The following is a 25,426-nucleotide window of genomic DNA, read 5'->3' as shown; positions in this document are numbered from 1 at the left end:
CCTGCAACATCAACATCACCAGGGAGATGTCAGAAATTCAGTCCCTGGCCTACTAGAGACTGAGAAATCAGAATCTGCATTTGAGCTACAAGCTTTGGTGATTTGTATGCACACTGAAGTGGACAAGAGCTGGTCTAGAATAGGTGTTTTCACCTTGTCGCTGGTGACACTTGGGGCTCAGTAACTATTGGGGTTGGGTGCTGTCTTGTGCATTTGGTGTTTAGCAGCCTCTCTTCAGACATTACAAACATCCCCAGTGCAAAGTCGTCTCTGTTTGAGAACCACAGCCCCAGAATCTCAGAACTGGAAGCATTCTAACTCCAATCATAACCCCACCCCTTTCTTGGTTTGTACTCTTGAGCACAACATTCAATCTCTCTGGGCCCCATTTCTGTACTGGGGAAGGTACTGGCTCATAAAATGCATTTCTGTAAAACAAAAATATGACAATCGATATAATGTGCTAAGCTGGGTTAAGGTGCATAAAATCTAAATGTATCTCCTATATTTAAGAAACTTTATAATGAAGGAGTAAATGGCAGCTCTTGTAATGTAACTATAAACTCCTAATTATTTTGGCTAAATGATCATGAAGCCAAGGAATATAGTGCCCAAGGTTTTATACTTCCCCCCGCAAATGTCTCCCTTTTTTTAAAGAGGGAAATAGTAATTTTCTAGAGATATCAGGGGTTGTGTCCCTGATAAATCAATGCTTTGAACACCCAAAGACCAGTGAGACAAATTTCTCACTACTAGACTTATTTTTTTCAAATATAGATTACATTCAATATTACTTTGAATTGGTTTCAGGTGTACAGTGTAGCGGTTACACAATCATATACTTTACATAAGGTTCCTCACCAATATTCCCAGTACGCAACTGGTTTATCCAGTTATTCCAATATTATTGGCTATATTCTGATGCTGTAGTTTACATTCCTGTGACTACTAATTTGGACTTCTCAATCCCTTCACCTTTTTCCCCCAGTTCCAGAAACTTCTTCCCATATGACAATCACCAGACTGATCTCTGTGTCTGAGCCTGTTTCAATTTTTTTCTTCAGATTCCACACGTAAGTGAATCACATGGTATTTGTCTTTTCGTGACTGATTTATTTCACTAAGCATATACTCTCTAAGTCCGTCTTTCAGAAACTTTAGCTCAGACTTGGGACTGGAAAGTGTAGATGTCAGAGAGCAGGACAGTTCATGGAGAAGGACTAGTCAAAACTGTACTCACCTGGCTTATTATTATACATAGTCTCTTAGGAACAGAGAATCAGCAGGAAAACTTTCCATTCTGTCCAGACCAGTGTATCCAAGGGGAATCATGTGAGTAACAAGAATTAAATGTGCCTAATGGGCAGACAGAGAGCAATAAATAGCTCCTCTACTGCAGACCCTCAGCATGAGCACCTTTGGTGGAACAGGATGTAGTTGTTGATTTTGGAGTCCCAAATCTGTCTGGGGAAACCAATGCATGAGCACTCCTTGTTGTCTTGTCTGGGACAGAGCTTTGATCTCCATCATCAGTTGCTCAGGTTATCTTCCTCTCCGAGTTCCCATGCAGGTGAGTCTCAGAGCACAACAGATGTGGCAGGAGAACACCAGAGAGACTGGAAGCCAAGAACTTGTACCTGAAGTCACCTGAGAACCATTTCAACATAGCCTAAATACCAGAGATCACTATGGTTGTTGGCCAGCTTTACTAATAAATGAATTTGCTTATTCAGGATTCTAAAAGGAAAGTGAGCATTGCACTAAAAAATGCAGGTGTCAATATTGACAATTAAACGGTATTAATGCGAGACAAATTAAGAGAGGGAATTGGAGGTGTAAAGTTCTTCCAGTGGCAGGACTTATGTTCAAGGATTTCATCAATGAGTAAGAACAGACAGTTATTCGCTGTGAAGAAATATGCAGTGATGTGAGGGCATTTTAAACATTTTCTGATGGGACATATTAGACTATGTTTCCATATGGATGAGAAAACTCCAGACCAAGGAAGGCTTGCAAACACACCTTTACACAGCAGTGTATGAGACACACAGTTCACAGTATCTTCTCTCACTCTGGCAATTCACATGAAAATATATTTATTTGGTAGGCGAAAATGTGTATATTAAGGAGGTTCACTTTGTAATTATTCCATTACCTGTGAGGCTGAGTAATAAAATTTGTGGGTTTGTTAGCTATTTAAAGTCACTATTAAATTTTTTGGGGGGTAACGTTTTGCTTTACTTATTTATTTATATTAAATTATAGTTGGCATACAATATTATAACACTCACTATTGTGTCCACCTCTAAGTTCTTTGCTTTTGGATAGTGTTAGAAGAGTCTTTTTTTTTCTTTTTTGTTTGTTTGCTTATTTAAGCAGTCTGTATACAATATAATAGTAGTTTTAAGTGTACAATACAGTGATTCAACATTTATGTGTATTACAATGTGATCACCACACTAATTCTTATAATCAACTGTCACTGTGCAAACTTGTCACAATATTATTAACTATATTCCCTTATTCCATTTTTTATTAGATTGTTTCTAACAAATAATTGGAATTTTTTTACACACAATTTTCCTTTTAGTTCTTTTATGTAAGTGCAAATGTATTTGTGAAGAATGTATAAAGTTCATAAATTTTGTGTGGCCCAATCAGTCCTACTGTGTTCCCTCCATTCCATTAAACTTTTTTTAATTGAACTGTAATTGACATAAAAATATTATATTAGTTTTAAGTGTACAGCATAATGATTTCATATTTGTATATATTGCAAAATATCCTCCACAATAAGTCTAATTAATATCTGTCACCACACAGATACAATTTTTTTCTTGTGATAAGGACGTTTTCTTTGTAATGTTTATTTTATTGATTTTAGAAAGTGAGGAAGGGAGAAAGGGAGAGAGAGACACAGGGATATCGATCTCTTCTTATATGTACCCTGACTGAGAATCAAACCTAGCAACTTCTGCACTTTGGGATGACACTCTAACCAACCAAGCTATCTGGTCAGGGTTGTAATAAGGACTTTTAAAATTTACTCTCTATCAACTTTCAAATACACAGTATACAGTATTATTGACTACAGTCACCATCCTGTGTTTTACAACCCATCATTGCTTTTTTATTTTCATTTTCTTACTGAAAGAATTGAATAAAACACAATAATTCTTAATGTGTATTCACATGGAAAAAGAACTTCTAAAATGAATGGCATTACAGATGTCTTAAAGGAGACCAGATCATAACAAAATATGAAAATTAACTTTTGTTTTGTGACAGAGAGAGAGAGAGAGAGAGACAGAAAAAGGGACAGATAGGACAGACAGACAGGAAGGGAGGGAGATGAGAAGCATCAATTCTTCGTTGCGGCACCTTAGTTGTTCATTGATTGCTTTCTCATATGTGTCTTGACCGGGAGGCTACAGCAGAGCAAGTGACCCCTTGCTCAAGCCAGTGACCTTGGGCTTCAAGCCAGCTACCTTTGGGCTCAAACCAATGACCATGGAGTCGTGTTTATGATCCCACGCTCAAGCCAGCGACCCCACGCTCAAGCTGGTGAGCTCGCAGTCAACCCGTATGAGCCTGTGCTCAAGCCGGTGACCTTGGGGTTTTAAACCTGGGTGCTCTGTGGCCCAGTCTGATGCTCTATCCACTGTGCCACCATCTGGTCAGGCCAGAAATTAATTTCTTGATTCTAAAATATAGATGGTAGCATTGTGCTAGGTTACTAATGCTTGCTTGTGTGGAAATTAGTCATGTACTTTTTCTATATTCTGGTAGTCATCTCAACCACATGGAATTAGGGAACCTTACAGGAGTTTCAAAATTTCTTCTCCTGGGACTGTCAGAGGCACCAGAACTATAGCCCCTCATATTTGGGCTCTTCCTGTCCATGTACCTGATCACTGCGTTGGGAAACCTGCTCATCATCCTGGCCGTCAGCTCAGACTCCCACCTCCACACGCCCATGTACTTCTTCCTCTGCAACCTGTCCCTGGTAGACATCTGCTTCACGTCCCGATGCTGCTGCTGAACATCCACACTCAGAGCAGAGTCATAGCCTATGAAGGCTGCATCACCCAGATATATTTTCTTATACTCTTTGCAGTGATGAACATATTTCTCCTGACTGTGATGGCCTATGACAGGTTTGTGTCCATCTGCCAGCCCCTGCATTACATGGTCATCATGAATTCCCAGCTGTGTGGACTGCTGGTTCTGGTATCCTGGATCATTAGTGTCTAGAATTCCTTGTTACATAGCTTAATGACGTTGAGACTGTCTTTCTGTGAAGACTTGGAAATCCCCCACTTTATCTGTGAACTCAATCAGATGATTCAACTTGCCTGCTCTGACACTTTTTTTAATAACGTAGTCACGTATACAGCAGCTCTCCTGATGGCAGGTGGTCCTTTCGCTGTGATCCTTTACTCTTTCTTACTCTAAGATAGTGTCCTGCATACTTGGAATGTCATCAGCTCAGGGGAAGTATAAAGCATTTTCTACCTGTGCGTCTCACCTCTCAGTTGTCTCCTTATTTTATTATACATTGCTAGACGTGTCCTCAGCTCTGCTGCTAGACGTGTACCTCAGCTCTGCTGCTACCCACAGCTCACACTCAAGTGCAACAGCCTCAGTGATGTACACCGTGGTCACACCCATGCTGAACCCTTCTTCTACAGCCTCAGGAACAAAGACATCAAACAGGCTCTGAAAGCATTCTTTGTGAAGGAAACTACAATCAGGCCAGTTGTCCTAGACTGAAGAAGAGCTCATGATTGCAGAGGTCAAAGGCTCAGAAGTCAGATATTCAGTTATTTTCAGACTGGAAATATAATCTTCTCTTTCTGTTTACTTCCTGGAATTTCCATTTATTTAAATTCAACTTTTCTATACAATTTAAAAAACCATTTTATTAAGCTTTCTGCTGTTATACAATCTCTCCCTTTGTCCTTTTTCTTAACTTTACAAAGATTTTTCCAATATGATCAGAAATATTTGGAAATTCCAGCTCATTTTATGGATTTCTTAAGAATAATTTCTTCTCAATTGACATATATCATAGTAAGTAATTTGTTCTTTTTTAATAGATAGAATAGTCATAAGTGGTATTACTCATGTGGAAAAAACTTTTTTTGGCTACTAAATTGTGGATATAAAGGGGCCATGTACTAACCTTGACATGCCCAGGGGAGGCCTACATGGCACACCTTGAAAACTCAGAGACCTAGGGCAACCATATAGGAAGATCTGAATATTAAAATTTCTGATTAAAAGCAGATCATGGCATGTAGGAATATCCTAGACCTATAACTTTCTTGACAAAGGTCAAACTTTGCCATAAAGTGAACCTGTCGATTGTAATTATGTATCTAAGATAACATACCTTTAAATTGTCAGAGTAATTGTTTTTTCTTTAGAATTCTCAGGGCACAAAATCACATTGTAGCACAAGACCACCGAACATCTTATTGTTATCTTGTTCCCTGAAAACATTCTCTATGTGCAAATATTAATTGTTAACTACCCTGTACCAACAAATATAAAAATACTTGTCTCTCCAGCTTGTTCCTTATTTAATCTGAGAGATTTCACTGCTTTGCTTTCTCCCAGCTTCTTCATCTACCACCAATGAATTTCAAGTAACATCGCCACATCTCTTCCTTTGATTCTAATTTATATAAAAGCTGTAAAACGGCCATTCTCTGGAGCATAGTTTCTTTTCTTTGTTTATTTAGAAAATTAAATTTAATTAACAGTGTGACATTGATCAACAAGGGCTCATAGATTTCAGGTAAACATCTCCACATCATTTAAACAGTCGATTATGTTGTATACCCATCTCCCAAAGTCAAATCATTTTCTGTCACCTTATATTTGTCCCTCCTTATACCCTTCAGCAACACCCCCTCTTCACTCCTCCTCCACATCCTTCTCCTCCTGATAACCACAGCACTCTTATTTATGTCCATGAGTCTGTTTTGTATCCCACCTATGTGTGAAATCATATAGTTTTTAGCTTTTTCTGATTTACTTATTTCACTAAGTATAATGTTCTCAAGGTCCATCCAAGTTATCATAAATGTCACTATGTCATCATTTCTTATGGCTGAGTAGTATTTCATTGTATATATGTATCACTTCTTCTTTATCAAATCCTCTATCAAGGGACACTTTGGTTGTTTCCATGTTTTGGTTACTGTGAAAAATGCTGCAATGAATATAAGAATGCATCTGTCTTTATGAACCATTGTTTTTGAGTTTTGGGGGTATATACCCAGTAGAAAGATTGCTGGGTCATATAGTAGTTCTATTGTTAATTTTATGAGGAACCACCATACTTTCTTCCATAACGGTTGTACTAATTTGTGTTCCTATCAGAAGTGAATGAGGGTTCTTTTTTCCTCCATAGCCTCTCCCAAACTTGTTATTACCTGTCTTGTGATAATAGCCAATTTAATGGGTGTGAGGTAGTATCTCATTGTGGTTTTGATTTGCATTTCTCTAATAGCTTGTGAAGATGAGGATTTTTTCATGTATCTGTTGACCATTGTGTGTCTTCTTGGGAGAAGTGTCTGTTCAGGTCCACTCCCCATATTTTAATCTGATTGTTTGTTTGTTGAACTTTGTGAGTTCTTTATATATTTGGGATATTAACCCCTCTTGGAGCTGTTGTTTGCAAATATCATTTCTCTATTTTAGTTGGCTGCCTTTCTGTTTTGTTGTTAGCTTCATTTGCTGTGCAGAAACTTTTTAGTTTGATATAGTCTCATTCATTTATTTTTGCCTTTATTCCCTTGCCTTTGAGCTCAAATTCATAAATTGTTTTCTATGGCCAAGGTCCATGAGTTTAGTACAGGGGTCGGGAACCTATGGCTCAGGAGCCAAGTGTGGCTCTTTTGATGGCTGCATCTGGCTCGCAGACAAATCTTTAATTAAAAAAAATAAATGGACGTTGGCAGCCGAGCCCGAAGTAGTGGAAGCGCACGGACTACAAGATCTGCTTGTTCCGTTGCGTTTCCTTCCTTTTCGGCTCCACGCTCAGGGCCGCGGCTGCGGGGGGATCCCGTGCTGGCGGCCTGCTGTCCTCCCTCGCGCCCGCCCCTCTGCCCGCGGTCCGCACGATGCGCTCTGTTGGTGGGCCGTGCCTGGGCAGGTGGCGGCGCCACGAGCATGGTCGCCAAGCAGCGGATCTACATGGCAAACGAAAAGCACAGCAAGAACGTCACTGAGCGCGACAGCGTTGCCAAGACCTGGAGAAATGCTCCCGAGAAGAAGGCGTCCGTAAGACCCTGGTTATTGGCTCTCTTCATTTATGCTGTTCGTGGTTCTGCAATTTTCCAGATTATTCAAAATATCAGGATGGGCATGTGAAGTGACTGACCTTATGATGTTTCCATTCTCCTGTGAATTTTAACTTGAACTCATTCCCTATGTTTGATACCCTGGTTTAAAACAATTCAGTAAATCAATCCTGCCTCAGAATGAGTTTTCATATCATCATTCATCTGTCATTCCAAGGTTTCTTCACAAGTCATTCCAAGTTTTCTAGTCCATACCACAGTGCCTTGCAAAAGCACCACATGATTAAAGCAATAAAATTTGATTGTTAAGCTTTAAAAAAAAATAATAATAATAACATTAAAAATATAAAACATTCTCATGTATTACAATAACAATGTTATTAAAAAGAATTCAGAGACTTATTGTGCTTTAAAAGTGTTGGTCTTACATAAAATGCACACATTTACTTGTATTTAGTGTTAAACATATTGTATGGCTCTAACAATTACATTTTAAAATATGTGGCATTCATGGCTCTCTCAGCCAAAAAGGTTCCCGACTCCTGGTTTAGTACTTATGTTTTTTTTCTATGGATTTTAGTTTTTCAGATCTTATATTTAGGTCTTTGATCTATTTTGAATTAATTTTTGTGCAGGGGGACAAACTATAGTCAAATTTTATTCTTTCACATGTGGCTTTCCAATTTTTCCAGCACCATTCATTGAAGAGGCTTTCTTTTCTCTATTGTGTGTTTTTGGCTCCTTTGTTGAAGATGATTTGTTTATATATATGTGGTTTTATTTCTGGGCTCTCGATTCTGTTCCATTGGTCTGTATGTCTGTTTTCCTGCCAATACCATGCTGTTTTGATTACTGTGGCTCTGTAATATAATTTGAAGCCAGGTATTGTAATGCCTCCAGCTTTGTTCTTTTTTCTTGGGATTGCTTTGGCTATTAGGGGTTTTTATGGTTCTACACAAACCTGGTGATTTTTTTGTTCTATTTTTTAAAAATGACATTGGGATTTTGATAAGGATTGCATTAAATGTGTATATTGCTTTGGGTAATATGGCCATTTAAAGTAAGTTGAGCTTTCCAATTTATGAACATAGAATATTTTTCAATTTCATTGTGTCTTTTTCAGTTTCTTTAATAATGTCTTATAGTTTTCAGTATATTTATCTTTTACATTCTTTGTTAAGTTTATTACTAGATATTTTATTTATTTAATTTTTTTGTTGCAACTGTAAAAGGGATTAGTTTTTTTAGTTCATTTTCAAAGTTTCATCCTTGGTGTATAGGAAAGCAATAGGTTTCTGTATATTGATTTTGTATTTTGCAACTCGACTCTATTGGTTTATTATTTTTAATAGTTGTTTGGTGGAGTCCTTGGGGTTTTCTATATACAGGGTCATAACATCTGCAAAAAGTGATATCTTTACTTCTTAATTTCCCGATATGGATTAAAAAATTTTTTTTCTTGCCTGATTGCTCTGGATAAAACTTCCAGAACTATGTTGGATAAGAGTGAAAAGATTAGACAGCCTTGCCTTATTCTTGATTTTAGAAAAAAAGTCTTCAATTTTTTTTACCATTTAGTATATTAGTTGATGGTTTGTCATATATGGCTTTTCTTATGTTGACGTACTTTCCTTTTATACCTATATTGGGAAAGAGGAAGCAAAGGTATCATTTTTTACAGGTGATATGGTCCTGTATATAGAAAACCCGAAAGACCACCAAAAAACTATTAAAAATAATAAACCAATACAGCAGAGTCGCAGGATACAAAATCAATATACAGAAGTCTATTGCTTTCCTATACACCAAGGATGAAACTTCCAAAAATGAACTAAAAAAATACAATTCTTTTTTTTGCAACAAAATATAAATTAAATTCCTAGGAATAAACTTAATAAAAGATGTGAAGGACCTAGATACTAAAAATTACAAAGTATTATTGAAAGAAATGGAAAAGACACAATGAAATGAATAAGTATTCCATGTCCATGAATTGGAAGGATCAACATATTTAAAATGGTCATATTACCCAAAGCAATATACACATTTAATGCAATCCTTATCAAAATCCCAATGTCATTTTTAAAAAATAAAACAAAAAAATCACCAGGTTTGTATAGAACCATAAAAACCTTGAATAGCTAAAGCAATCCTGAGGAGAAAGAATGAAGCTGAGGTATCACGCTAACTGACTTCAAATTATACTATAGAGCCACAGTAATTAAAATAGATGATTTTGGCAGGAAAACAGAAATATAGACCAATGGAACAGAATCGAGAGCCCAGAAATAAAACCACATATATAAAAACAAATCATCTTCAACAAAGAAGCCAAACACACAATAGAGAAAAGAAAGCCTCTTCAATGAATGGTGCTGGAAAAATTGGAAAGCCACACGTGAAAGAATAAAATTTGACTATAGTTTGTCCCCCTGCACAAAAATTAATTCAAAATAGACCAAAGACCTAAATATAAGATGTGAAAGAATAAAGCTCATAGAAGAAAACATAGGTATTAAATTCATGGACCTTGGCCATAGAGAATAATTTATGAATTAGAGCTCAAAAGCAAGGGAAATAAAGGCAAAAATAAATGAATGGGACTATATCAAACTAAAAAGATTTTGCACAGCAAAAGAAACTTGCAACAAAACAAATAGGCAGCCAACTAAATGGGAGATGATATTTGCAAACAACAGTCCCCAGAGGGGTTAATATCCAAAATATATAATATAAAGAACTCAAAAAGGTCTTCAACAAACAATCAGATAAAAATATGGGGAGCAAACCTGAACAGACACTTCTCCCAAGAAGATACACAAATGATCAACAGATATATGAAAAAATTCTCATCTTCACTAGCGATTTGAGAAATACAAATCAAAACTATAATGAGATATCATTGCATACCTGTTAAATTGGCTATTATCACAAGACAGGTAATAACAAGTGTTGGAGAGGCTGTGGATAAAAAGGAACTCTCATTCAGTGCTGGTGGGAATGCAAAGTAGTACAACCACTATGGAAGAAAGTATGGTGGCTTCTCATAAAATTAACAATAGAACTACCATATGAACCAGCAATTCCTCTACTGGGTATCTACACCTAAAACTTAAAAACAATGGTTCATAAAGACACATGCACCCCCATGTTTATCTCAGCATTGTTCACCGTGGCCAAGACATGAAAACAACCAAAGTGTCCCTTGATAGAGGATTGGGTAAAGAAGAAGGGGTACATATATCCAATGGAATACTACTCAGCCATAAGAAATGGTGACATAGTGACATTTATGACAACATGGATGGACCTTGAAAACATTCTACTTAGTGAAATAAGTAAATTAGAAAAAGCTAAGAACTGTATGATATCACACATAGGTGGGATATAAAACTGAGACTCATGAACATAAATAAAGGTGAAATGGTTACCAGGGGGAGGGGGATGTGGAGGAGGATGATTGGGGAAGAAGTGGGGGAAAGTGTGTAAAGAGAAACAAATATAAGATGATGGAAAATGATTTGCCTTTGGGTGATGGGTATACAACATAATCAACAGTTCAAATGCTATAGAAATATTTACCTGAAACCTATGTACTCTTATTGATCAATGTCATCCTGTTAAAGTTAATTTTCTAAATAAAATTTAAAAATTAAAATAAGAAATAAAAGAATAAAATACACTGTAAAAAAAAAAAGAAAACTCCTATTGCCTAATGATATCATAACCATGTTAACATTGTAGTGCACTCATTACCACTGTTACAATTGCCTACAACATTCAGTAAGGTAACATGTTGTACAGGTTACAGCCAAGGAACTATAGCAGAGCAGAATTTTTCAAAAATATGTCTGGCATATTGATTATTTTAGGTTGGTTAATTTTAAGAACAGCAAACATGGAAGAAGGTCTGAAAACCAAGTACATGTTACCATCTGTAAGGAATATATACACTTGTAAGGAAAATCTACACTTGTAAGGGTGTCTCCTTGGCTGTATAAGGATGAGGGGCAATTACCTCATCTCTAGAAACTCTTACAAATGCAGAAGACAATTACTTAAAACTGCAAAATAGGCCTTGGCCGGTGGCTCAGGGGATAGAGTATCAGCCCAGTTTATGGATGTCCCAGGTTCAATTTCCAGTCAGGGCACATAGGAGAAGTGACCATCTGCTTCTCTTCCCCACCTTCTTCCCCTTCTTTCCCTCTTCCTATCTTGCAGCCACTGGCTCAGCTGGTTCAAGCGTGGCCCGGGCGCTGAGGATAGCTCAGTTGGTCCAGGTGTGACAGCCTCAGGTGCTAAAAATAGCTTGGTACTGGAGCATCAATCCCAGATGGGGTTGCCCGGTGGATCCCGATTGAGGCGCATGTGGGAGTCTGTCTCACTATCTCCTCTCCTCTCTCCTAAAACAAACAAACAAACAAACACTGCAAAAACAGCCTTGCCTGTGATGGCGCAGTGGCTAGAGTGTTGGCTTGGAACACTGAGGTTGCTTGTTCAAAACCCTGAGCTTGCCTGGTCAAGGCACATATATATATGACAAGCAATCAATGAGCAATTAAAGTATGAGTTGATACTTCTCGTCACAACCTCCCCTTCTCTCTGTAAAATCAATCAATCGATTTCTTTTAATTTAAAACTGCAAAACAACTTACCCTGTTTACTGTGCTTGTTTTGGTAACTTCCTATAACTGACTGTACCCATCATCACTACTGTCTCCAGCTAAAGATGTGAGTTAAGCTGGTAGCTCAGGCCATTTTAGGGAGTTACTCAGTTTTTCTGGATCTCTTCCATGTTTACAAGAGGTATACATGTTATTAAACATTTTTTATTTTTCTACTATTAATTTGTCAGCCAAGAACCTGGAAGGGTGAAGAGAAATTGTTTGTTTTCCCCTACAGAACAATAAGCTACAACATATAGCCCAGCTGTGTACTTCTTAGCTGTAGCATCTAGGTTTGTGTAAGTGCACTTTATGATGTCACAGGACCACAACTCTGCTATTAAAAGAGTGGTCTTCAGACCAGAACCTGCATCTCCCTTGTGCTTAAAAAAGGCAGACTCTGTGGACTAAACAGGACCTGCTGAATTCAGTATCTGCACTTGAACTAGCATCCTGGCTGACTCATATGCACAAAGAAGTTGAGAAGTGCTGGTCTAGACTAGGATTTCTCACCTTGTCCTGTTGGCATAGTTATTTGTGTTGGGTGTTGTAGGTGTTCAGCAGCCTCTCTGTAGACATTGTCAAATATTTTCAGGAGCAAAATGATCTCAGGTAGAGAGCCACTAGAGCAGAATTTGTAAATTGGAATCAAACCAACAGATATCAATCAAGACCCACCTTCACTTTGTTTATAACTCTGAGCAGATCACTAAGCTCCTTCAAGCCCCATTTCTGCAGAGGGGAATGAAGTTCAACATAGTAATAGCTTATAGAATGAACTTTTCAAAAAATTAAATCAGACTAAGTCCATAAGGTATCAAAATGTATCTCTTATAATTAACAAATATTTATAATAAGGAAATAAATGACAGCTCTTAACTTGTGAAATAAGTACAGAATTCCTAATCATTTTGACATATGTGTCAGTAAGCCAAAGAATATGGTGCTCAAGATTCCATATCAAAGGAACACAGTTCTCGTCTTGTTGGAGAGGAAATAGCAATTCTCCAGAAACATCAGAACTGTGTCCCCATCTTATATCAGGGCTTTAAGGATCAAAGGGACCTACTCCTGATGGGATCTATATATCTGACATTGGAGAAAATGTTAACTCAGTAGAGGAATAAGTCTTTAGGAATTTAGACTTCTGGGAAGCAAATGAGATCCAAGACAAGTAGTCATAAAAACTAAATTCACCTGACTTTTAATATGGTCTTTTGGGATCAGAGAATCATTAGGAAAATTTTTCTATTGTTTCTTCCAGATGCCCAGGGGAAATCACATGCTTAGAAGTTGGCATAATACAAGGGAAATGTGCCTGATCAGTGATATAGAGAGAGCTGTAAATATCTCCCCTGTGCAGTCTCTCAGCTTGTACAACATTGATGGACAGGACATAGTTGGTGCTGATGATTCTTAAGGTGGCTCAGGAACTGATACTTCACTCATTCCTGCTGTCTTGTGTGGGGACAGAGCTTCAGTTTCCACCATTAACCATCCAGGAGCAATTCAGACTTCCACACAGACACCTTCCTCTCAGAGACCCCATCCAGGTGAGTCTGGAAGCCCAGTAGGTATATCAGGAAAGGGTCAGAGAGGATGGAACCTGAGAACTTTTACTTGTGTCACTGTGTCTCTGATCAGCCTAGCCCGGAGACCAGATATCTCTGTTTGTATTCTAAGTTAAGTAATTAATTTATAAATAATTTACTTAATATGTTAATAAGGTTATATCTGTTTGAATCTCTAATACACAACCCTTAGTTAACAATTAAGAAAGGGAAATAAGAGTCCCCCTGAGGACACTGTAGAATAAGTAAGATGTGTAAAATGATTGCAGTAAAATACAGCACATCTGAGGACTTCTGCTATTTGGGGAGAAGGAAAGAGAGTGTTAGATGTAGAAGATGGTGCTGTGAAGTCAGAGTGTTTGTGTTAAATTTCTAAGATGAAATGCATTGAGCACGTTTATATTCATTGAAAAGATCCAGACAAATGAGTGTAGATAAAACCTTGCAACAGCAGTTAGTGAGACATACATTGCAGTCTCTTCTCTCATGCTGGGTATTCCCATGAAAAAAAGTTTAGTAAATGTAAAAAGGCATACCAGTTTTACTTCATTACCGACCAGGTAGCATATATTTGGGGTTTTGTACCCTTTGACTTTCTCCATTGGAACAGTGAGTAGAAGTTCCTATCCCACACTCAGCTTTACCTGCAGTGGTCATTTTTCTATACTTTGAATGAGAAATTCTGCCATGCACTTGGGGAATATAAGTTGAGGACTGACCAACTTCTAGTGAAAAAGTATAGTGTGCTGAAAAAAAAGTTTTTATTATTCAGTGATGGCGAAATTAAGCTCACACATTGTACCTTAAATCTTAATGCTGCAAAGGCATCTCAGGCCACAGCATTTCTATTAGGCAAACAGGACTTCACTGTACTGGTTGATGAGATGGAATGTCTCCACATTGTTTAAAATTTCTTTTCTACCTCATGTACATTTTCAAAGTAAAATGCACTTACTCAAGGAAGCTAATGAATGGAGAGACTTATACTCAGTTCCCTCAAACAAATTCTACTGAATAAATGACTATTAGATTGCCCTGCTGTTGGAAAATTATCCTACAGTAGTTGTTTAAAGTGAACAGATATGTGCTCTTACATTCTAGATGTCAGAAGCCTGAAATGGGTCTCATTGGGCTACTATCAAGACATCTGCAGGGCTGGGGTCCATTTTTTTATTTAGAAAATAAATTTAACAAGGTAACATTGATCAGCAAGTATACATAGATTTCAGGAGAACATCATTATATCATTTGAATAGTCAGTTATGTTGTATACCCATCACCCAGAGTCAGATAATTTTCCATCACCTTATATTTGTCCTTTACACCCTTTGTTCCACTCCTACTCCCATATCTTCCTTCCCCTGGTAACCACTGCACAGAGGATTGGATAAAAAAGGTGTTATATGGCCTGGACCAGTGCCTCAGTGGTAGAGCATTGGTCTGATGTGTGGAAGTCCTGGGTTTGATTCCCGGCTAGGGCACAGAGGAGAAGCACCCATTGGCTTCTCCACTCTTCTCCCTCTCCTTTCTCTCTGTCTCTTTCTTCCCTTTCCATGGTCAAGGCTCCACTGAAGCAAAGTTGGCCCGGGCCCTGAGGATGGCTCCATGGCCTTTGCCTCAGGCACTAGAATGGTTCTGGTTGCAGTAGAGCAATGCCCATGATGGGCAGAGCATTGCCCCCTAGTGGGCATGCTGTGTGGATCCCAGTCAGGTGCATGCGGGAATCTGTCTCTCTGCCTCCCTGCTTCTCACCTAAGAAAAATTAAAAAAAAAAAAAAAAAAAAAAAAAAAGATGTGATACACACACACACACACACACACACACACACATTTATATACCATATTTCCCCATGTGTAAGATGCTCCCATGTATAAGACACACCTGAATTTTGGGGCCCTAAATTTGAAAAAAAAAAAGTATTACATAAAGTTATTGAACTCAAGTTTTATTCATCATAAAATTCATACAACTTCTCATCACTGTCAAAACTCCCATCCATTAGCTTGTCCTCATCTGTGTCTGATGACGAATCACTATCTTCATATATTGGCTCGTCCTCAGTTCCATCTATGGCATTTGAAATGCCACACTTCTTAAATGACTTGACAATGATCTCAATCTTGATATTATCCCAGTATCTTTTCACCCAGGTACAAACTTCTCCTATAGTTGGTTTCTTGAGACTTGTTTGGAGGTTCTAGCAGGGGAGCGCAGTTACTCGTATACCCTTGACTGAAGAACGGTCCTCTCCTCTAGCGGGGAAGGTCGTCCTCTTCGCCTGAGCACGCAGCTTCGGGAGGGACGCACATGGAGTGGTGAAGGAGGAAGGGGACACCCACCTAGCCAGCCAGATCAGCCGATTCAACCCTGGCGATCAATGAGGTGACAGATGTCGCAGCCAGATCGCCCTCACATCCTATAGTTGGTTTCTTTACTCTTCCTGATGGTGTCACATTATCTCCAGAAGACTTCATTCATTGATTCCATTCATCTCTCATGCAGCTTTGATGGGTTTGTTAATGCTGACATCAAGTGGTTGGAGCTGGGATATCAAACCTCCAGGTATGACGGCAAGTTTTGTTTTTTGCTCTGCAGCAATCTTTGTGTTTTTTGTTATGTGTGCCCTGAACTGATCAAGCACCAATAGGGCAGGTTTGCATAAGAGCCCACCTGGTCTTCTTCTCCAAACTTTCTCAAACCAGATCTTCATCCCATCCTGACCCATCCAACCCTTGTCATGAATGTGGACAATCACTCCTCAAGGAATGTCTTCTTTTGGCATTGTTTTGCATTTGAAAATCAGCACAGAAGCCAGCTTGGTTCTGTTGGCACAACAAGCTAGAACAACTGTATAACGGCTCTTTTCATGTCCACTTGTCTTCACAGTTACAGTTTTTACCCCCTTCTTATCAATAGTTCTGTTACTTGGGCCATAATATTGAAAGGGGATTTCGTCCATATTTGCAATCTGTCCCAACTCAAACCGATGTGTCTTCTGACATTGAATGACAAAATGATGAAGTTCAAGGACCTTCTGCTAATAGCTTTCAAGCATGTTTTGGGCAAGTCTAGTGCATGTACATGTGCTTAGTCCATTCCATTTCATGAACCTGAAGCACCAATTGTGTCCTCCTTTGAAATCATTAACTTCTTTTTCATCAGCAATTCTTCTTGCCTCATGCTGAACCATATTTGCAGACACAGGAATTCCAATTGCCCTTTGCTCTTCAATCCATATGTCTTCAGTTCCCTCTCTGAATCAGGCGATTTTGCTGATTTGCCTCTCATGGCCTTCTTCTGCTGTGGCGTTTTCAGTAGGTTTTCTTCTTCCCTTAGCCAGGCTTAGATTGATTTCTCAGAGGAGGACCAAACTTACATTCAGCAGCATGATTTCAATTCACTTTTGCAAAATGGATCACTTTTAACTTGAATTCAGCATTGTACAAAAATCTTCTCTGAGCCATTTCTGAGCAGAACATGGCAAAACATAACCTACCATAATATACTGGTAAAAAGTGAGAAACAATGAGCACAAAGACACCAAGCGTGAAAAAGCGGAAAGTGCAAGTAAAAAAATCTACAACAATGAGTGCAAAAACAAGCACAAAATAGTGGGAAATGCAAGTAAAAAAAAAAACTATAACCACTGTATAAGACACACCCTATTTTTAGACCCCAAATTTTTCAAAAAGGGTGTGTCTTATACATGGAGAAATACAGTACAATGGAATACTACTCAGCTATAAGAAGTGATGACATAGTAGCATTTACGACAACAGGGATGGACCTTGAGAACATTATACTGAGTGCAATAAGCAAATCAGAAAACGGCTGGGTTCTTTCTAGAGGTTCAGGGGAGAATCTGATTTCTTTCTAGTTCCAGTTTGTATTGCTGGCCTGCATTCCTTGGCTCAGGGACCTTCCTCTTTTCTCGAAGCCAGCATTGTAGCAATTTCTTCTTGTCCCTCTCTTCTGATGCATCTGAGGGAGCACTGTGGTTACCTTAGTCCCACTGGGTGATCCCAGCTCATCTTCTAGCTAAAGTCAGCTGATGAGCACCCTGTTCCGTCTGCTACCCTAGTCCTCCCTTGCTATAAAATATCATATTACAAGGTACTGGGGGTTAAGGGTGTAGGCATCTTTTGGAGACTCTTGTTCTGCCTGCCTGCTATAGTCTTTTTCAGAAGCCAATTATTTTGTGTCACTCAAGGATGTTCATATAAAAGAAGCAAACAGAATTTATCACAACTTCTAGAATAAGTGAATACACTAGTCCTTCAAATTCTATGTAAAAACAATATTTTGCATAAAACTTAAAACCGCCTGCAACTAATTCTAACTCAAAACCACAGCCTTTCTACAGAGAGTGGTCCACAGATCAGGACCTGCAGCATCAACACCTGGGAGCATGTCAGAAATGCAGAGTCTGAGTCCTGAAGGTCAAGCTGAGTCAGATTCTGCATTTGAACTAGTATTCTGTGTTAAGTTAAAGCCGTGGGGAGCCATTCACTGGGGAAGGGGAAAGCCTCCTTTCAGTTTCTCTTCATAACTGGCAGGTTGGTATAACCCCCCACCACCACCACTAGGTCTGACCTGGAGAGAATCCCAGTGGACTGCCTTATCCAGTATGAGATAACTGACAGGCTAAGCCCCTTCCTGGGTCTGTGGGTGCGCACCCGAGGAGCATCGAGCTGAAAACACAAAGCTGGTTTATTCCAAAAGGAAATTTTATTTTAAAAACGTCTGGGTGCAAGCATTCAAGAGGGCTGAGACCAACAAGTGTCATCCCTACACTGCGGAAGGGGGGCATTAGATATAGAGAATTTGCTGGCATGGGCACCTGGGCAAGCTTAGATTAGCATATCGGGGTTTTTGTGGCCTTGGTTACTGACTTAATGAGGGAAATTCTGCCTCAAGACACAAGTTCTTTGATGTCGCAGACTTGGTGTCCTAGGTGAATTCTGAAGACAGGCAAGATGTAAGTCTCTTTGGGGCCTGTGAGCCCGATTTCACAAACAGCTATTGTGATTTAGAGCTCCCCTAATGGTCAGGTTCCTCCCCAATGTGAGCTTTGCTACATTTCAAAGTGAAAATGTGAAAGCTAGGCAGCTGTTAGGAGAGAGAATAGCAAGCAAATTAACTCTATCTTTACAAAGTGTTTGGGTGAGGAGAATATGAGTGTTACAGGGGTTAATTTAACCCTAACATCCTGGGAACTTCCTTTGCCATTGAAATTGGAGAAGCACTGGTCTAAACTCGGTTTTCTCATCTTTTACCACTGACATTTGAAGAAGAATAACATCTTAGGGGGGTTCTTTTTTGTGAATTGTAGGTGTTTAGTGCTATCCCTGCAGACAGTGCCAGACATTCTAGGAGGAAAATCATTTCTGGGTGAGACCCACTGACTACAAGCAACCTGAAAAATTATAATCAAAGCCTATCGCATACACTGATATTAACTTTGAGCTGATCACTAACCCCCATCAGCTCCCCCCTAGGGCCCTTGTACTGAACATTTCCTCTGCTGGGTATGCACTTGCGCACATAACCATGATCTCCCTTTCTCTCTTCCTTGAGTTCTGTGCTCAAAGTCATCTTGTTTGCAGGTCTTGCCTAGATACCCATAAAAAAACAGATCGCCCTTATCACTTTCCTTTAGACCTGCTTTTATTTTCTTCATATGATCTATCACATCCGTGATGTTATATTTATATATTTCTGTTATTTTCTTCTATATTCTTTCCACAACATTAACTTGTAGAAATTTTTGTTCTTCAGCACCTTCTACTCACAGCCCAGACAGTGTGAAACACCATCAAGCACTCAATTTATATTCCTGAAATATATGAAAAATTTCTCATTAAAATTGTGATATACCTGATATCTTAGGAAAACAACATTGGGACAAAAATTCCTCTTCTGAAATAACAGAAGAACTACCTAGAGGGGAATAGATTTATACTAAAATTATGAAATTAATTTCTTGACCACAAAATATAAATTGTAACATTAGAACTTTGTGAGTACTACCAATTTGTATGAAAATTACTCATATTCTTTTCCTTTTTCTTGAAAGTTACCTATACCTCATGGAACTAGGGAATCTTACAGGAGTTTCAGACTTTCTTCTCCTGGGACTGTCAGAGGCACCAGAACTGCAGCCCCTCATATTCAGGCTCTTCCTGTCCATGTACCTGATCACTGTGTTGGGGAACCTGCTCATCATCCTGGCCGTCAGCTCAGACTCGCACCTCCACACACCCATGTACTTCTTCCTCTGCAACCTGTCCCTGGTGGACATCTGCTCCACCTCCACCACCGTCCCGAAGATGCTGGTGAACATGCAGACTCAGAGCATGTTATCACCTATGAAGGCTGCATCACCCAGATGTATTTTCTCATATCCTTTGCAGTGTTGGATGACTTCCTCTTGACCATGGTGGCCCATGACTGCTTTGTGGCCATCTGTCACCCCCTGCATTACACAGTCATCATGAATCCTGTGTTCTGTGGACTGCTGGTTTTGATGTCCTTTATCATAGGTGTCTGGTATTCATTGTTATAAAGCTTAATGGTGTTGCAGCTGTCCTTCTGTGCAGACTTGGAAATTCCTCACTCTTTCTGTGAACTCAGGTGATCCACCTTGCTTGTTCTGACACCTTTTTTTAATAACATTGTGATTATTTTATAACTGTGCTATTGGGTGGTGGATCCTACACCGATATCATCTACTCTTACTTTAAGATTGTGTTCTCCATACGTGCAATCCCATCAGCTCAGGGTAAGTATATATAAAGCATTTTCTACCTGTGTGTCTCACCTCTCAGTTGTGTCCTTATTTTATGGTACAAGCTTAGGAGTGTACCTCAGCTCTGCTGCCACCCACAGCTCACACTCAAGTGCAACAGCCTCAGTGATGTACGACGTTGTCACACCCATGCTGAACCCCTTTATCTCCAGTCTCAAGACAAAGACGTAAAGGGGAATCTGAAAAGATTCTGTGGGATGGCAGCTATAAAAAGACCAGTTTTGCTGAGTCTAACAAAGTACACTTGATTTATGCCTTCAAGACAGAAAACCAGAAGTTGAGATCCTTAAATCAACATGTGGCTGTAGAACTTGTTCCTGTTATTTCTGTCCTGGAATTTCCTTTGCTTGTTTCAACTTCTCTATTCAATTTAAGTAAACATTTTGTTGAGCTTTTAGCTCTGTCTACTATTTGGACAGTTTTTCTTTTCTCCTTTTTTCTAACCTCGCATAGTTTTTTTCCAATTTTGATCATAAATATTTGTAAATTTCAGTTAATTTCATGAGCAACATAGATTTCTTAAGAATAATTTCTTTTCAAATGACAGCCATCTTTGTAAGTTGTTCCTGTTCTATAGATAGAATACTCATAACTTGTATTACTCATGTGGAAAAAAAATTTCACTTGGTTACTCAGACATTTACATAATTTCATTCCAGGAAAATCTGAAACCTCAATTTTCACTCTTGTGTCCCTCATTCTCTGTACCTCAGTAACTCAACTACTCTTCTTTTTTTTCATTTAAGATAGGGAATCCTTTATTCAAACCTATCAGAGAAATGGACAATTTGGGTCTGTAACAAAGCATTGTTTTAAAGCATAGGCTAGGAATTGTTTATAAGAGTATACACTGCTACATACAAATTAACTGATCAGACCACAACTTTTCAATGTTTCACACAGAATAAGCTTTCCTATAAAAGCAGCATTGCTATGACATTTTTTTTTTTTTTTGTATTTTTCTGAAGCTGGAAACGGGGAGAGACAGTCAGACAGACTCCCGCATGCGCCCGACCGGGATCCACCCGGCACGCCCACCAGGGGCGACGCTCTGCCCACCAGGGGGCGATGCTCTGCCCCTCCGGGCGTCGCTCTGCCGCGACCAGAGCCACTCCAGCGCTTGGGGCAGAGGCCAAGGAGCCATCCCCAGCGCCTGGGCCATCTTTGCTCCAATGGAGCCCTGGCTGCGGGAGGGGAAGAGAGAGACAGAGAGGAAGGAGGGGGTGGGGGTGGAGAAGCAAATGGGCACTTCTCCTATGTGCCCTGGCCGGGAATCGAACCCGGGTCCCCCGCACGCCAGGCCGACGCTCTACCGCTGAGCCAACTGGCCAGGGTCTGCTATGACATTTTGACTTTGGTATTCCTCTCTTTCTTCTTCACCTTCTCCTTCAACAGAATTCACTCCAACCTCCTCATAATCTTTCTTAAGGGCAGCCATATTCTCAAGCGCCTCAGAAAATTCTCCTTCCTCCATGCCCTCACCCATGTACCAGTGGACAAAAGCACACTTGGCATACATCAGGGTCAAACCTGTGGATCAGGCAAGCCCAGGCCTTAGCAATAGCTGTGGTGTTGCTCAGTAGGCACTCAGATCACTGTACTTTGGCCAGGTCTCTACCAGGTACCACAGTGGGAGGCTGGTAATTAATGCCAACTTTGAAGCCAGTGGGGCACCAGTCCACAAACTGGATAGTATGCTTGGTCTTGATAGTGGCAATGGCTGCCTTGAGATCTTTGGGAACCACATAACCTTGGTACAGCAGGCAGTGAGCCATGTATTTACCATGGTGAGGGTCACATCTGGGTGGCTGGCTCAAAGCACGTATTGGTGATCTCTACTACAAAAAGCTGTTCATGGTAGGCTTTCTCAGCAGAGATGACAGGGCATATGTGGCTAGAGGGAAGTGGGTGTGGGGATAGGGCACTAGGTTGGTCTGGAATTTAGTCAGATCAACATTCAGGGCTCCATCAAACATGAGGGAAGCAGTGATGGAGGACACAATTTGACCTATGAACCTATTCTGGCTAGTATAAGTTAGACACTCAATATCAAGGTTTCTACGACAAATATTTTTAAATTGACATAGCCTGACCAGGCAGTGGCACAGTGGATAGAACATTGGCCTGGGATTCAGGGCACCCATGTTCGAAACCCTGAGAACACAGGCTTTAGTGTGGGGATCTCCAGTTTAAGCATGAGATTATAGACATGATACCATGGTCACTGGCTTGAAGCCCAAGGTCACTGGCTTGAGTCCAAGGTCACTGGCTTGAGAAAGGGATTGCCTGCTCTGCTGGAGCCCCCCAGTCATTGCAAATAAGAAGTAAAGACATCATTTTTTGAAGATGACATGATCTTGTATATAGAATACTCCAAAACTCCACCAAAAACCTATTAGAAACAATAAACTGAGAAGAAAGATGGCAATGGAGTTGGCAGACGTCCAACTGCAACCTCCCAGGACCAAACTGGATTACAACTTAATTTAAGAACAATCATCTTGAAAAACCAACTTTGGACTAAACTAAGAGGAATCTATAACTAAGGATCACCAAAAAAACCACATTAAGACTGGTAGGAAGGGTGAAGACATGGAAAGGGCTGCCCCCCTCCAAAGAGCGAGCAGCGGCCTGGAAGGACTCTCACAGTGGGGTGGGTTTCCCTGAGAGGTGTGGGTCCTCAGCCCCAGGCTTAGAGCCCCAGCCTAGAGCCCCAGAGCCTAAAAGAGGCACCCAGACAGCATTTAGCTTTGAAAAGAGCCGGGTTTCTGTCCATGAGAAAGAGACACACTTCTTGGATGCAGACTCTGTTTTAGAGGGCTGGCAAAGAAAACCTCATTCTCAGCCACTTACCCAGGGCTCTGGCAGGGGAGAGCTGAGAGGACTGGAGTTGCAGGAGGAGAGTGTAAAGTTGGAGGCCCAGGGAGAGACACTGTGGGGATGGCCACTGGGACCCCTGTGCAGAATCATTCTCCAGTACTGCAGTCACCATCTTTCTTGGGCAGAGCATCTCTTTTGTGCGGCATCAGCTTGGGGAAAAGCAGCTGCTCTGCCCTTGAGAGTCTCTCCTACCCCAGGGATGGTGATAGGTCATTCTGAGAGCCTAGGAAGCAGGGGGTTTGTCACTGACTCAGTTTTCTCGTGTTGAGACGGGAGCTCCTCACCACACTCTCCCGAGTCTATGACTGGTGCTTCCACCTCACAAGAGACTCAGCTGAAACTGTCCCAGGAGGGGGCAGACCATACCTCTGGGTCTCAGAGGCCACACCCACCAGACTCCTGGAGCCACACCCTACTGAGGTCTGTGAAAAAAGTCTAGATAGAATGACACCTGGGGCCAAGGGGTGGAGCCACACCAATCACCCTTTCTAATTGCTGAATTGCTGAAGGCTCTAGACTAGGGGTAGTCAACCTTTTTATACCTACTGCCCACTTTTGTATCTCTGTTAGTAGTAAAATTTTCTAACCGCCCACTGGTTCCACAGTAATGGTGATTTATAAAGTAGGGAAGTAACTTTACTTTATAAAATTTATAAAGCAGAGTTACAGCAAGCTAAAGCATATAATAATAATTACTTACCAAGTACTTTATGTCAAATTTTTGCTGTTTGGCAGAATAAATCTTTATAAAACTTACTATAGTTAAACTTATCTTTTTATTTATACTTTGGTTGCTCTGCTACTGCCTACCATGAAAGCTAAAATGCCCACTAGTGGGCAGTAGGGACCAGGTTGACTATTACTGCTCTAGACTCTAGCAGAGGTTTTTTTCAGTGGCTGAGCCCAACAAGCAACCAGCAGTCAGGCTGCAGGAGAACTCAGGGAAACTTGGCTGTTTGAACGGACTTTCCCCCAGGACCAGAGTGGGTAAAAGCCAGCCTTGGAGTGCAGTGTGGTATTTTCATGTACACCTGGGCCCAGTAGGGGCAGCCACAAACTCTGAATTGCTTGTAGATCCAAGAAGTTTGCTGAGGGGCAGTCACAGGTAGTGTCTTCCACTGGTCTGCACTGGGTTCCTGCTTGGGAGGCCCAGGGATGGCACATCCAGGGCCAGCTGCAGAAAGCATTGGTTCAGGACTTAACAACCCTTACTAGAGTGGTATCCTAAGGAAAAGTTCCTCACACCAGGCCCAGCTGAGGTGAGTTCCACTCTCTCTGATCAGCACTGGCACAGCGGCTTATGTGCATTGGATAGGGTGGAGCTTCACAGTCAGCCGGCTTGGACACTGGGTATTCTGTCCTGCTAGGCTATATTACACGGGGGAAAGGAGAGAGGTTTGAAGCCTCCATATCTAAAGTGTGGGTCCCTGTGAGTCTATTGTTGGATCTGGTTGGGGCTTAGCTACCTTTGGGAGGGGCACAGTCTGCCCCAGGAGAGGACTCTCTCAATCTTCTTCCCTGAGACTGGGGTCTCAACAGCTAAAAGAACTTTTGTATAGTGGACTGTCAGTCACACTCAATCTGAACCTGCTGCTCACCTTATTGGGGAGAAATAAAATTTGCATATCCAGCAGTGGCTGAGAGATCAAGCTCTTGAGTAGGGGCCACATACCCAGTACTGTGCTCCTGACCAAGACACTCCTGAAGTGGGGGTTCCACAAATGTTGTATTCCACCTCAGCTGCCCTAACCTACCAAGCATGCAACCTGTAGAAGAGTTTGTTGGGTGAGGCCAATCTGAGCCCACACTATAGCCTTACTACAGAAGACACTGCAGGAAGACCAGACAGCTGCAAGAGGAGAAGGAGCAGCTGAAAAATGGAGACAAATCTTACAGAGCTTGGGGCTTTTACAGAGCTGTTGTCATCTCTAAGCAGGAGGAAGCTAATCCTTATACAAAGGTTGACCCCTCCCACAGTGTCCAGACACAGAAAACACAGACACAAACAGCAAAAAGTGAAGTAGCTGCAGACTGGTAGCCCACAGTGGGTTAAAAACAACAACTGATGCCAACCCAAGAAGAACTAGAGCCAACACTACTGGTAGTGGGTGGCAGACAGCACTAACCCTAGACTCAACTACCTATACAGGCAGCACACCCAAAGGTGGAGTCTAGCAGGCACCAGACAC

The 25,426-nt window shown here is 40.5% G+C and overlaps 4 pseudogenes; 3 read left to right on the top strand and 1 right to left on the bottom strand.

The window, feature by feature from the left end:
• The first annotated feature begins 3,802 nt into the window (after positions 1 to 3,802).
• LOC136321014 (olfactory receptor 7A17-like) lies at positions 3,803 to 4,773 on the top strand (annotated as a pseudogene).
• A 2,400-nt stretch (positions 4,774 to 7,173) lies between these two features.
• On the top strand, positions 7,174 to 7,618 carry LOC136320146 (stress-associated endoplasmic reticulum protein 1 pseudogene; annotated as a pseudogene).
• Positions 7,619 to 19,638: 12,020 nt separating this feature from the next.
• Positions 19,639 to 20,605, top strand: LOC136321013 (olfactory receptor 7A10-like; annotated as a pseudogene).
• Positions 20,606 to 21,666: 1,061 nt separating this feature from the next.
• LOC136321012 (tubulin alpha-1A chain-like) lies at positions 21,667 to 22,501 on the bottom strand (annotated as a pseudogene).
• Between the last annotated feature and the right edge of the window lie 2,925 nt (positions 22,502 to 25,426).

This window comes from Saccopteryx bilineata, chromosome 1, assembly GCF_036850765.1.
Source record: "Saccopteryx bilineata isolate mSacBil1 chromosome 1, mSacBil1_pri_phased_curated, whole genome shotgun sequence".
In the NCBI taxonomy this organism is placed as follows: Eukaryota; Metazoa; Chordata; class Mammalia; order Chiroptera; family Emballonuridae; genus Saccopteryx; species Saccopteryx bilineata.
Note: the sequence above shows the minus strand (reverse complement) of the source record. Positions and strands in the feature narration are given on the sequence as shown.